The following is a 13,482-nucleotide window of genomic DNA, read 5'->3' on the forward strand; positions in this document are numbered from 1 at the left end:
AACAAACCAAAAATTCCTAACCTAATATCTCCAAATTTACTATTCCAATTCAATTCAAAGCCTAATGCATGAAGAAAATGAAATTTTTTCTTTTATTTTCCTTTTCAATTTTCAAATGTAATGAAAATGAAATATCGCTGGATTATTGAATCAAAAGAATTCATATAGACTAGAAATAAAAATGAAAGTCTTTTATCAAATCAGCAATGAAGACAAGTGATTAAAAACCCTAATTTAAAAGGAGAAACAAAAACAAACAAAATCTCATCAAAAGGAAAACACACTTAAATTTAAACACACTAATGGCTTTACAGAGTCATAGACCAGTTCAAAGACTTGGGAAAATACAATGGATCATAACAAATCTCAGATAAAGGAATTAAAATGAAAATTTTGCATCCTACGGGGACTATTGCAGAATACATATGATAACCAGTGTGAGTCATCACACCCACAAAGAGAGACAAGTGCGCGGGGTCACTCTATCTCAGACTAGAAAGTGCACTAGAGTTGATTTTGTTCAAAAGACAAAACAAAAACCCTACCAAGCTTAGAATTGTACTTTCCTAAGACTGATTACTATCTGAAAAAAGTAGAATTGAGTTGCTTTCAAAGGTCTAAAATGATTAGAAAAATGAAACCACTAAAGGAACCTCTCGTTCCCCAATATGGTCGCCAAGTTGTTTAACGGATAATTCCCTTTTTGTGGACAAAGGAAAACTCCCTAGATTTAGTGGATGGATCTAGAAACAATAGAGACAAAAATTCTTATGCTTTCCTTAGAGAAATTAGAACATGGAGGAAAGACTTACTTGGAATCCAACACAATTTATCCTCTTCTCCTTGCTTGTAAGCATTAGCTCCAAATACAAATGCTATAAATGAAACTTGCAAAACAAAAATAAGGAAGAACACTACAACATACAAATATCATGTACCAACATCTCTAAAGAATAAGTCAAGAGGGCATCGTAATAAATATGCATTAATGACACATATGTATAGGAAACAAAGCACTTTTTGTATTAATGAATGTAGGAAAAATTGCAACCCTTGACATATATTGACCTTGTAGATGTCTCCCAACTATCTCGTATTTTCTTTGCCACAAAGCAAGCCTTCAATCACAACTCAAGTGCATGGATGGATAATGGGTCCCTACGCACAAAGAAACAACATGAGGGCATAACTGAGAGTCTCCAAAAGGCAACCTAAACTCCATGGAAGGCAAAGAAATTATAGGGTAAATGAGGTGATTTAGGAATTACCAATCTAATTCTAAGATCCACATATAAGAGAGGATAAGCTCTAAGGATAAGAGATAAGACCTCAAGTATAGGATTTTGAGATCTTGATTTAATAGTAAATAGTTAAAACCACTTGAGAATATTCTGGAAAGAGAAGATTCATAATTATTTTTAATTTTTACCGAATTCTAGATGCCATAGCACCTACAGCAAAGGCAACATGTGTTGGTCAGTGTAGTTTCTTTGTGTACAACTTGCAATAGTGTAGGTTGCATGAAGAGAAAGTGCGACGGGGCTAAAACTTAGGATTTTGAGCTATTTAACCTAGAATTCTTGGAACTTTTGGAGAGAGGATGCTTTAGGCTTTGCAAGGGATGAATGAAAAGTGTTTAAGGATGATGATTAATCTAGTTCCTAGGCCATTTGATTGGACATGACAAAATCATCTATAACACTAAGAATCTACCGAGTGCTAAGAGAGATCAAATGTATTTTGACTGTAAAAGAGGTTTGCATGTCAAGGAATTTGATCCCTCTGAGTGCTTGGTATATCTAGAGTTAACATGGATCTAGGCTTGTTTAATTTCCACCTTTAAACATGCTATATTCTACATGAATACTATGGGTAATTTTTATTTTTATTTGATTTTAATAGGGCTATTTTTTTTATCAAGTGAAAATGTTTACATTACATTACACTAAATTATAACATCTCTATCATACTGGTTGGAGAGCACCTCTTCAGGAAATGATTTTTTTTTTAAATTAGCATAGATCAATCTTAATTCTAGATTTACCAATCACCAAGGGATCAAATCTCTCAAGATGCAAAGTTTTTTTTGAATGCAAAACTTAAGGAATGTTTTGCATGTTGAAATATTTGTTTCCTCTTAGTTATTGGTAGATTTGAAGCTAAGATGGATCTATGTTGACTTTGAACAACACACACACACACACACACACACACACTATATATATATATATATATGACATTGAAATATTTTATTTATGATTCACATTCTACACATTAAAATTGTTAATACTACCTCAATCATATTTGGAATTAGAATACATACATCTATATGACACTCTCTCTTTATATATAATCATTTTTGTTATCAATATTTTTTAAAATGTTACACATTTATTTATGTGTCTCTCTCTATATTTTTTGTTATTAATATTTAAAATCTTACAACTCAATTGCATATTAAAAAATGAATTAATTAGAAATCCTCCCCCCCCCCCCCCCGGCAAAAAGAAAAACTAAATCCATATTAAACTTTTTTAACTAATAAAATGTTATATATATAAATTCACATTTTACACATTAAAATATTAATACATGTCTCAATGGAAGTAGAAAACATATATCCATAGGACTTTCTCTATATAAGTAAATATTTTTGTTATAAATATGTTTTAAAATGTTATATGTTCACTTATTTGTCTATCTGTATATAAGTTTTGTTATTCATATTCAAAATATTGCATGCCAACTCCATAATAAAAAAATAAATGAATTACAAATGGAACCTATTTATGGAATAAGAATATATATATATATATATATATATATATATATATATATATATATATATATATATATATATATATATATATATATATATATATATATATAGATATATATATACAGTTGACATTGAAATATTTTATTTATGTGTAATATCGCAACCTTTAAACCTCATGTATTTACATATGGTAAAATATTATTAATTTATTTAACCGTTCCATCAAGAATTCATTGCAAAACTAATTTTAACATCTATGAACTGAAATGACTAAAGAATAAGATTTAGAGGATGTAAGGGGTCCATTTTTTGGTAGGTGAACTTTTCTTCAGCTTTTGAAGGAAATGAACAAAATACCCTTCACACAACTTGGCCAGAAAAATTCCTGCGGTACCTAGAGGATCCACAAGCATTGTACTACTAAAACAAATAAAAAACTGCGATCGACAAAACAAAACTGTGGAGTGTGATGGCCTTAATTAAATATGAATGTAAAGGAGAAAAGGTGCAAATGAATTTGAAAAGACACCAATGACATAGAACTGAATATGGACGCAGAAGCTAAGGGAACAAAGGGTAGATTCTTCAAGGAAAAGATAAGTGATATGTGTGTTGAATTCTTGAAATATTACATGGCTAGATTAATGGTGTTAATTCCATGGTTTTGTGTATAAAAGTTAAGTTAACCTTATTATTGTTTTAAAAAAAGTTTTTCTTTTTCTTATGCATAACAAGATGGATTAACTATGATATTTTCTTGAAAAAGGAATGCATGAGAACCTTGCACGTAAGAGATAAAGAAGCTATCATATTCTCTTGGAAAAAAATCGTGTGAACTATTCACATAAAATATAGAAATACATGTCATATCTTAGAAAAAAAATGTGTTTTTATAAACAAAAATAATAGCTAATATGTAGTTGCATGCAAAAATAACAATTATGTTAGTTTCCTTTGGAAAAGATTATGTGTTCATATGCAAAATAATTGTCTCTATGGTTTTAAACTCCTCAAAGAGGAATATGTATTTATTTTTTATAGACACTTTGAGGAACAAATAGGTATTGGATGATCTTTCCTTTTAAGAACAAGAACATGTTTTTGCATGTGAAATAATAACTCTTGAGTTAGATTACTTGAAAAGAATATGTGATTATTTTTATAGATTTTTGAAAATTACCATGTACTTATACGCATATAGATAATAGTTATTTTTCTAATTTTCTTGGAAAAAATATGTGTTTACGTGCACAAAAACAACAGTCGTCATGTTAGTTTTTCTTGGAGAGAATATGTATTTATGTACATAAAAAGGTTAGCTAATGTGTTAGTGTTCTTGGAAAATAACATGTGTATAACATGCAAAAGAGAATCACTATTGAGAAATAATTATTTATATGCACAAGGATAATGGTTGTGAGGCTAACATATTTTGAAAAGAATATGAATTTACATGCACAAAGATCATAGTTAATGTGCTTGTTTCTTTTAAAATGTGAGAGTTGCAATAGTTTTTCTTTTGAAAATAATATGCCTTGTGCAAGAAATAGTAGTTAGTGTGGTGTTTAACTTTGAAAATACTTCCCTCATACTGTCCGAAGAGATGGGGATAACCATGGAGGTTCTTTTAAATATTACCGTATTCATGGATATAAAAGCAAAGTGTAATTGTTTCCCTTTCTCAAGATACATGTGAAGTAGGGACAAGTGAGCATGCTTTGGTAATATTCATGTATTTTACCTTATGCACGTAAGATATGAATGGACCAACCTATGTCATAATCATGCATGTGTAAAGATAAACAAACATGTTTTGGTAGTTATCTACTTTTAATTAATGCATGTGCAATGTTAATAAAGAGACATGTATCAATACTTTGTATTTGTTTTAATTATGCACATGAAAAGATACTTGGAGCATAACTAGTAAAAGATTTATTAGTTGGATGTCATAGTTTTCTAACACTAGTAATTGCACAAAAAGATTATCTCTTGCGAAGGACGGATTATATTTAACATTATGTCAAACAAAAAACTAGTGGTCCATGCAGATTAAAGGAATGCCAACTGCATGATAATCCACTGATGGAAATAACCAGACCACAAAGACATAATGTTCAAGGATTTGTGGGTAAATGATATCATGGTTAATATAATAACTTCTAGCTACTTATGTTGTATTTAAGATGATATTTATTTGTAATATTTTTTGATAATGGTCAAGGGATATACTCCCTTACATCCATTGAGTGAGGGGTGAACACCCTCATGAGATGTTTAATAAAATTAAACGTTTTTTGGTTTTCCCTACAAGGTTTCCAGGGTATATCGGAGTTTAATGATGTGTTTTCCTTTTGTGTCATTCTAATGATGTTGCTTCCTTGCATGAAAATTAACATTTACATCATCAAATATGTGAATAACTAGCCTATGTAAATGAATTATGAAAATGATATAAGATTACAACAGAGAGCTTTATGTTAATATGTTGCTACAATGGTTGTTTGTTATGTAACTTTCTATTCCATTTATAGAGTTAATTTATGTAATGACAATAATTTTATCTAATGGTCAGTGAAGGAGTATGGATTAAGTAATTCATAGCGTTACATTCTAGTAAATTATGTGAAATTTTTCTAATCCTATGTGTTTTTACACGAGGTTTACTGAGGGATGTTACAAGTGGTATTAGAGCAAAAGATTGCAACAATGTGCCTTTTGGAAATCCGTAAGGGAAAAAGAAGTAGATGTATGATGCTGATGAGCATCGAATCAAGTATGATTCTAAGAAATTACATAATGATATATGCAGTAGACTACATTTGACATTAAATTCATGATGCATTTTAATAACCGCATTGAAGAATAGTAAGTGATAGTGTCTGCTTTAAAATTGTGCTCATGGCATTCGAATCTTTATGTGAATAAAAGATAATAAAAATTATGTTTCATTTATGGAAAATCCTGAGCACTCACTAGTGATTGTGTAGATTAACTACCAAACTTTGCATGCATACTCCTATAATAATGTTTAATGGTGCATTTAGATAAAAGTTACTAAAGTTACAATGCACTGCTTATAAAGAATGAATGCCATGTATCATTAAGTGTGATAATGAAAGAATGAAAAGGTGGGGAGTTGTTCTTGAAGAGGACAATCAAATGTTTTAAAAGATATTGAAAGAACCCCTTTGGATGTTTAAAATAAACAACGAGTCAGGTGGTAGGACTTGACATTAATGACTAATTGACGATTGAGTCTTGCCATGGATTTGGATTGAATTAAGATTGTTGGTTCGAATAATTATTAAAAGTATATGCATGAATCCATTTTGATTGAATATTATTACAAATTGTAAACAAGGTGATTATGGTATTTCACTTCTTGTTATTGGTCTATTGGTGACACTACATTGTTGGATTTGAGTTTGATTGAATTGTTACCATAATTGTTATTGAAAATTACTTACTAATGATCAATCAATGTTTTTGTATGATCAAAGCTTTGTAGAAGCTTTTACACATAATAGTATCATATGCAATAAACTGCAATTATTGCGAAAATTGATACTTGTTTAACAATGCATACACATGATTGTAATTTCTTGTATGATACAAAGAACTTAGATCATGATACAATAGTGTCGTTAAAGTGATTTATTTAATGTATTGTTATGCCATTAATAACATGGAAACGAAAAAGGGGCGTGTCTTTTCAAATGAACATACATAAATAATAATTGGTAGGATGAGAGCAGCTAAGATTATTTGATAGTATTATAATGAACTGAAATGCATGAGATGAAATAGATTATTTATGTTCTACCAACTTAATGATAGAACTAGTAGTAATATGATTTCGATGATTACATTTCTTGTTCAAACTTCAAAACTTTACAAATTGATGATTCAGTGATGATGTTAGTTGGTATGCATTCTACATCTAACAAATATGTTAATTTCATCCTTTAGAAACTCATCAAATGTGTGTGAATACTGCGGTGACATTACATTAAATCTAATCAATTAAGTCTAGTGTGTTGTGGACATGTGGTGTCTTCGTTTTAATCACTAAACAAAAATAGGGATGGCATTTTGAACCTATCAACATTATTGATTTGTTTAACCAAGAAAGGTTTGTGTGATTGACTTGAATGTGGTAATGTTGCATAATGACTATTGATTAGATACATATGCGTAAATGAAGTGTCATTTTAGTGACTATTAATTGTTGTTGGAAAAACAACTTCATGAAAACTTTGTCTTAAAGTTCCTTGGATGTAGCATCTAGAAGATGTATCCTGATTGTTATGCTTATTTTTAATGCATAAAACTAGTTTATGAAATGTGGATAGGACAATACCTTTTTACATTGTTGAAATATTGAATTCACAATATATTTTGTAAATAATAGTATTTTGTAGAAGGTATGCTTTTATCAAAAGCAGTAATGACTAATGTTGCTAGTGTGATTAAGCAGGGGTAACTTAATGGTAGCATATCGATGTTTCAATAACATGGAACATAAGAAATAGTGAAAGGTAAAAAATTGCAATGTGATTTACAACTGTAAATGAGAAGGTATAATGTTATGATATGCAAGATATGGTAATGCTTTTCTAAATTGCATGATGGTTATTATGTGGAAAGTTTGGAAAGAATATCACCTGTATTATATGATATGTCAGTTATGAATTCCTGTCAAATTTACTTTTACAGATTATGGGACCCATGCTGAGGGTCAACTATGAATGCATGATGTACATAAATGTTCCTATGTTTTAACGTTAATGTGCATATGGCCAGTTATGTAAATTACAATGGGAAAAGGTGCTAAAAGAGAATTTCACATGCTAGAAAGTGATGGGATGGTTGTGAAAGCCCCAAGGAGGCTATGGGTTGATGGAAGTGTCTTGTCAAAATTTCCTCTCTAGATAGATGATATCAGTATGGGAAAAGAGTTGGCCAAGATGGTGAGAGGTAAGAAATCTTGAGGAAAATCTATTAGTTTTGCAGCCTGTTGAAGGAGGCCCAAAGAGTGAGTTCTTGAGCTTTAAATTCCTCATAGACATGACATTGTTGGAGGAATAGGTAGGACACTGCCAAGAGGAACCTGTATTAGACCCTGTGTGGTATGTGGAATTTCCAAGCTAAACCTATTATGGTCAATGGAATTCCAGACTGAACCCTATGTGGTCAATGAAATCCTAGGATAGACTTGGTGTGGTCGGAGAGCCCTAGGTCGACCTAGTATGGTTTGTGTCAAAGAACTGTTCTAGATGTGAAATGGGCTCAACCTAGCCATGGAAACTATTTCCCATTGGTTGGGAGGAGCAGTCTTTTGCCCACTATGGTTATCATAGTTGAACAAGTTAATTAATCATATAAGTGATGTGTTAAAAATTACTTTTCTATATGATTGTGTAAGAATTTTATGTACATATTGACATTAAAGGAGCCTAGTGCTTGGAAATGAATTACGGGAAGTGTAGTTCCTCTATTGTATTGCCAATCTTGTAAATGTCTTTAGTAGGGGTGAAAACATTATGCATTTGGTGCAGTTATTGATCATTTGATGATTAGAGAGCTATGTGATTTCTAAGTGTAGAAGTACTATGATTAAAATATCACCTGACATTGCATAAATAATGAATGATTGAAAATGTTGTCATTATTATGGTTATATTGAATTTGTTGATCATACATTACATGGTGCTTGCTATTGGGCTGTCAAGCCTTAGAGTGCTTGCCAAAGCTAAGAAACCGCCTATAGCTAAAAAAATTGCATAAAGTGACCATGATTTCCAAAAATAATGTGCATGTAACAGCAATTAGGTATAGAGAAATTTTTTGTTTCTATGAAACTAAATGATGGCTAAGTGATTGTAAGTAAAAATTGAATATTTTTGTAGATGTAAGTGCTTATGGTTATTGATAAAACATTATTGTTTTTTCTTATTGGTCTTTCCTAGAAATTAAACCATTCATTTTGAAGGGGACGGATTCCCTTTTGGTTGTTTTGATTGTTATGACATGAGTAAAAGTTAATAATGAACATCAAGGACGATGTTATCTTTAAGGGTGAAAAGTATGTAATATACCAACCCATAAATCTCATGTATTTACATATGGTAAAATATTAATAATTTATTTCATTTTTCCATCAAGAATTCATTGTGAAACTAATTTTAACATATGTGGAACTGGAATGACTAAAGAAAAAGATTTGGAGGAGGAAAGGGGTCCACTTTTTGGTAGGAAAACTTTTCTTTGGCTTTTGAAGGAATTGAAGAAAATAACCTTCGCACAACTTGGAAATAAAAATTCATGTGGAACCTAGAGGATCCACATGCATTGTACTGCTAAAATGAATAGAAAACTACGATAGATGAAGTGGAGTGTAATCGCTTCAATTTATGATGAATGTAAAGGAGAGAAAGTGCAAATGAATTGTTAGGTCCCTATAATACTAGAGTCTACCCCTTATTGTTATTGTTAGTGTAGCCCCCTATTGTTATTGTTGTGCCCATGTATCCTCCATATTGTTATTGTTGTTCCCTTAGGCTCTGATTATATTGCGACCTCTTAGACTCCTATATATACCAAGGAGGTCGTATCATTTGTATCATCCAAGAATTGTTAATTTATGTAATATAAAGGAGGTTTCCCCCTCAGAGAGGATAATTTTTAAGTCATTGATCTATCTTTTCTTCAGTTTTGTGAGTTGGTTGCATAACATTTTGTTTTAGAGCTTCAGATTCTAGGGTTTCACTACTTCAAACAAGTCATCTTGGAATTTTCGCTATAACCTTTTTTGATGCGACTTGAGAAGATAAAATTTCAACCACATAGAGTATAAATCTCAGTGAACTTTATGTGAAAATTTCAAATCTTGGTTCACTATATTTTAGTTAGGGTTTCCACAGGATCCAAAATTCAATCTCAATCAGGTGACCTAGGGAAAATTGAAATAACTTCTTCTCTGAAAATCAAATTTAAATTTCATAAAAATTTCCTAAAATTGCATGAACTATGTTTTTCTTTGAATCATTTTTAGGGCCAAACGTCAAAACAGTGACACGTGGGATTCAATACAAGTTCACTCTACTCAACCAGTCTATAAACAGGTCATCGTGGTATATTGGGCATAACTATTTATTAAAGAATTTAATCTTGGTATAACTTGTGGGGTGGGAAAGAAAACTCAGAGGGCTACCATAAGATGAAATTTTAGACCTTGGAGATATGAAATTGCATATATACAATAGTTTCAATAAGGAGATCCTTAAAAGCAAGAAAAACGTGTGTATTTTTAAAATTTTGCATAACTTTTGTTTGAAAAATCAGTTTGAAGTGATTCAAAGGGAATAGTGAAACATAGATATCATTGTTTGATTCCATGAAACAAAAAAATGGACACACATAGTAAGCAACCACAAATCTATTCTATGACACATGAAGAAGAGGAAGAAATGTAGCATGATATATCAAAATTATGAGACCAAGTGCAACAAATTTCGCTCTCGCAAAAAGTAACAAAAAATGAATTAGAATCCATGACGAATGTTAAGATAGATGGTATAAAAAGGGACATGGGAGTTTTGAATGAAGGTTTAAAATAATACATGGAAGCAATGATGAATGTCAAAATAGAAGGGTTGAAGGAAAGTTTGGCAAAATTGCTAGAAGGAAGGCTTCCGAGTGGTGACAAGGTAATCCATGAAAATCATGATAAGGAAAAAAGGAATATGAATTATGATTTTAGAAACTCCAATGTTGGGTTTAAGAACCACCAAATTCCAAAGATCGATATGAGGAAGTTTGATGGAAAAGATCTGGTAACATTGATACTACATATGGAGCAATATTTTGATCTCCATGATGTGCAACACACACAAAATATACACATTGCATCTTTATATTTAGAACCTGATCAGTTTTTATGCTATTGATGGCTTTGTTCTCATAAACCACTTGTCACTTGGTCTATTTTTACATATTAAATGATAACACATTATGAGGATCTACAAAGAGAAACACCTTCTTTAGCCAATTGATAAATATCATACTAAAGGGTCCAATGGCGGAGCACATTGACGACTTCCAAAAATTTAATATCAGGGTAACTGATATTCCAAAATAGCATAGGATTGATGTATTCATAGGGACTTTAAATAATAACATCCAACGTGAGATTCATCTTTGGGAACCTGATTCATTGGAGAAGTCATTCGTGGTGACAAGAAAAGTTGAAAGCAAAAGTATGGCAACAAGGAAGTCTACCACTCACAACTATAAAGATGGAAGTGTTGTTTCTCCTAGCCTTCCACAAACCACAAGGTTGACACTACAAAAATTGGAGGAAAAAGAGAAAAATGGCTTTGTTACAATTGGGATAGAAAATCCACCAAAATTCATAAGTGCGTTGAGAAGAAATTGCTCTACATAGATTGTGAAGAGGAGGAAGAAAAGGAACAAGAAACATCAAAAGAGGATAATATACACCAGGAACCAACCCCAGAGAAAGAAGAAATCAATCCAACCATATCTTGTAATGCATTGGAAATAATTACCAGTGCTCAAACTCTCAAGATAGAAGGATATATCAAGAAGAAAAAGGTAATAGTGTTGATTGATTCGGGAAGTACCCATAATTTTATTCATTGTAATATAGCCAAGAAATTGAATTGCTTCCTATATCTAGTACCGAAATGTCAAGTGATGGTTTTGAATGAAGGAACTATAAATTACTTTGGAAAGTGCCATAATATCAAGCTAACCATGGGGGAATATGTACTTAATATTCCAATGCTTTCCATTCCAATGGGTGGTCCTGATGTTGTATTAGGAATCTAATGGTTACAATCTTTAGGGATGATAGCTTTTAATTTTTAAGAACTTTTCTTGAAATGTTTTTGGGAAGGAAAGGAAGTTGAATTAAGGGCTATCACAGGAAAACCGGTAAAGTTAATCAGCTCTAATGGAATGACAAATCTTTTGAAGAAAGAGCAAAGAAGCATAATTTCATAATTATGCTCACTAAAGGTTCAAACATTGAAATAATATATTTCTCCATATCTCCAAAAAGTCTTGGACAATAATTCCAAGGTATTTGAGACTCCCAAAGGTCTCCCACGTATTCATGATCATGATCATGGTATTCATTTGATTCCAGGAAGTTTTCCTCCAAACATCATGCCTTACATATATCCCTATGCCCAAAAGAGTGAAATTGAATGTATGGTTGCAAAAATGTTAGAGGCCAGTATAATTCAACCTAGTCAAAATTATTTCTCTACTCTAGTAGTATTGGTGCACAATAAGGATGAATCATGGTATATGTGTCTGGATTATAGGGAGCTCAACAAGCTCACTATTAAAGATAAAATTCTCATTCTTGTCATTGATGAATTGTTGGATGAACTACATGGAGCAATTTACTTCAAAAAGTTGGATCTTCATTTAGGATAGCATCAAATTAGAATGAAGATAGAATACATTCTGGAAACAACATTCAGAACTCATGAGGATCAATATGAATTTTTAGTCATGCATTTTGGTCTTACTAATGCACCTTCCACATTTCAAGGTTTGATGAATTCCATTTTCAAAATCTTCCTTAGAAAATTTGTGTTAGTATTTTTTGATGATATACTAATCTACAACAAGTCTTGGAAGGATCATGTTCAACATGTTAAAAGGGTGCTCAAACTATTGCAGGAGAAATAATTATATGAAAAAACCTCCAAATGTTTCTTTGGAGTATATGAGGTGGAATATTTGGGTCATATTGTATCTCATGATTGTATTAAGTTAGACCCTAACAAAATTAAAGCCATTAAGGAATGAAAAAGCCCCACAACCATAAAGAATCTTCGAGGATTTCTCAGTTTGATAGGGTATTTTCACATGTTTGTTAAAAATTATGGGAGAATAAAAACACCTCTAACAATATTACTGGATAAAAATGCAATTTCTTTGACTCTAGAAGAAACTAAGGCCTTTGAACATCTTAAAGAGGAAATGTGTCAAATACCTAGTTTAGCTACACCAAACTTCACAAAACCTTCATTATGGAATTTGATGTCTCAGGAAATGGAATTGGTGTTGTTTTAATGCAAGAAGGAAGACCCGTTGCTTTTGAAAGTCGTCCAATGAAATGAAAGTATTTACACAAACTAATTTATGAGAAGGAATTGCTGGAAATAATACATGCTGTTACACAGTAATTTTCACCATCCCTGTTACTCCTCTTGTTGTACCTTGGAGGACTCATCCCGGGAGTTATAAGGAGTGACAAAGTCTAAAAACACTTGCATTATGTTCCCTTGAGCATGTACTTCATGTTTCCTAAAGACACCTCCTACAGATTATCCCTGAAAAGTGTCCCTTTTCCATTGGCGCAAGTCCACAGTATTTTACCCGCGCCAATCATGGAGATCCTCAAAAGAGGGCGCGACCATTGGTGCTCTGTCTTAGAGCAGCAGTCGCGCCAACCGAGTTTAGTCATGCTTTTTGCCTTAATGCACGTCCGACTGTTGTTTCCTTCATTACATGGATCTTTTTGAAGATAAAAAATCAGTCTTATGCCGAGCTCTATCCTATCTCCATCTTTAGTGGCTTTCGAGGAAAAGATGTTAATCCACAAAAGGTGTCCCGGTTCGTCGTATCCTCCTCCTTCTTCATCTATATAAGCTTGTCCT

This window comes from Pinus tabuliformis, chromosome 7, assembly GCF_031772625.1.
Source record: "Pinus tabuliformis cultivar Carrire ecotype Pingquan chromosome 7, CPIR1, whole genome shotgun sequence".
Lineage (NCBI taxonomy): Eukaryota > Viridiplantae > Streptophyta > Pinopsida > Pinales > Pinaceae > Pinus > Pinus tabuliformis.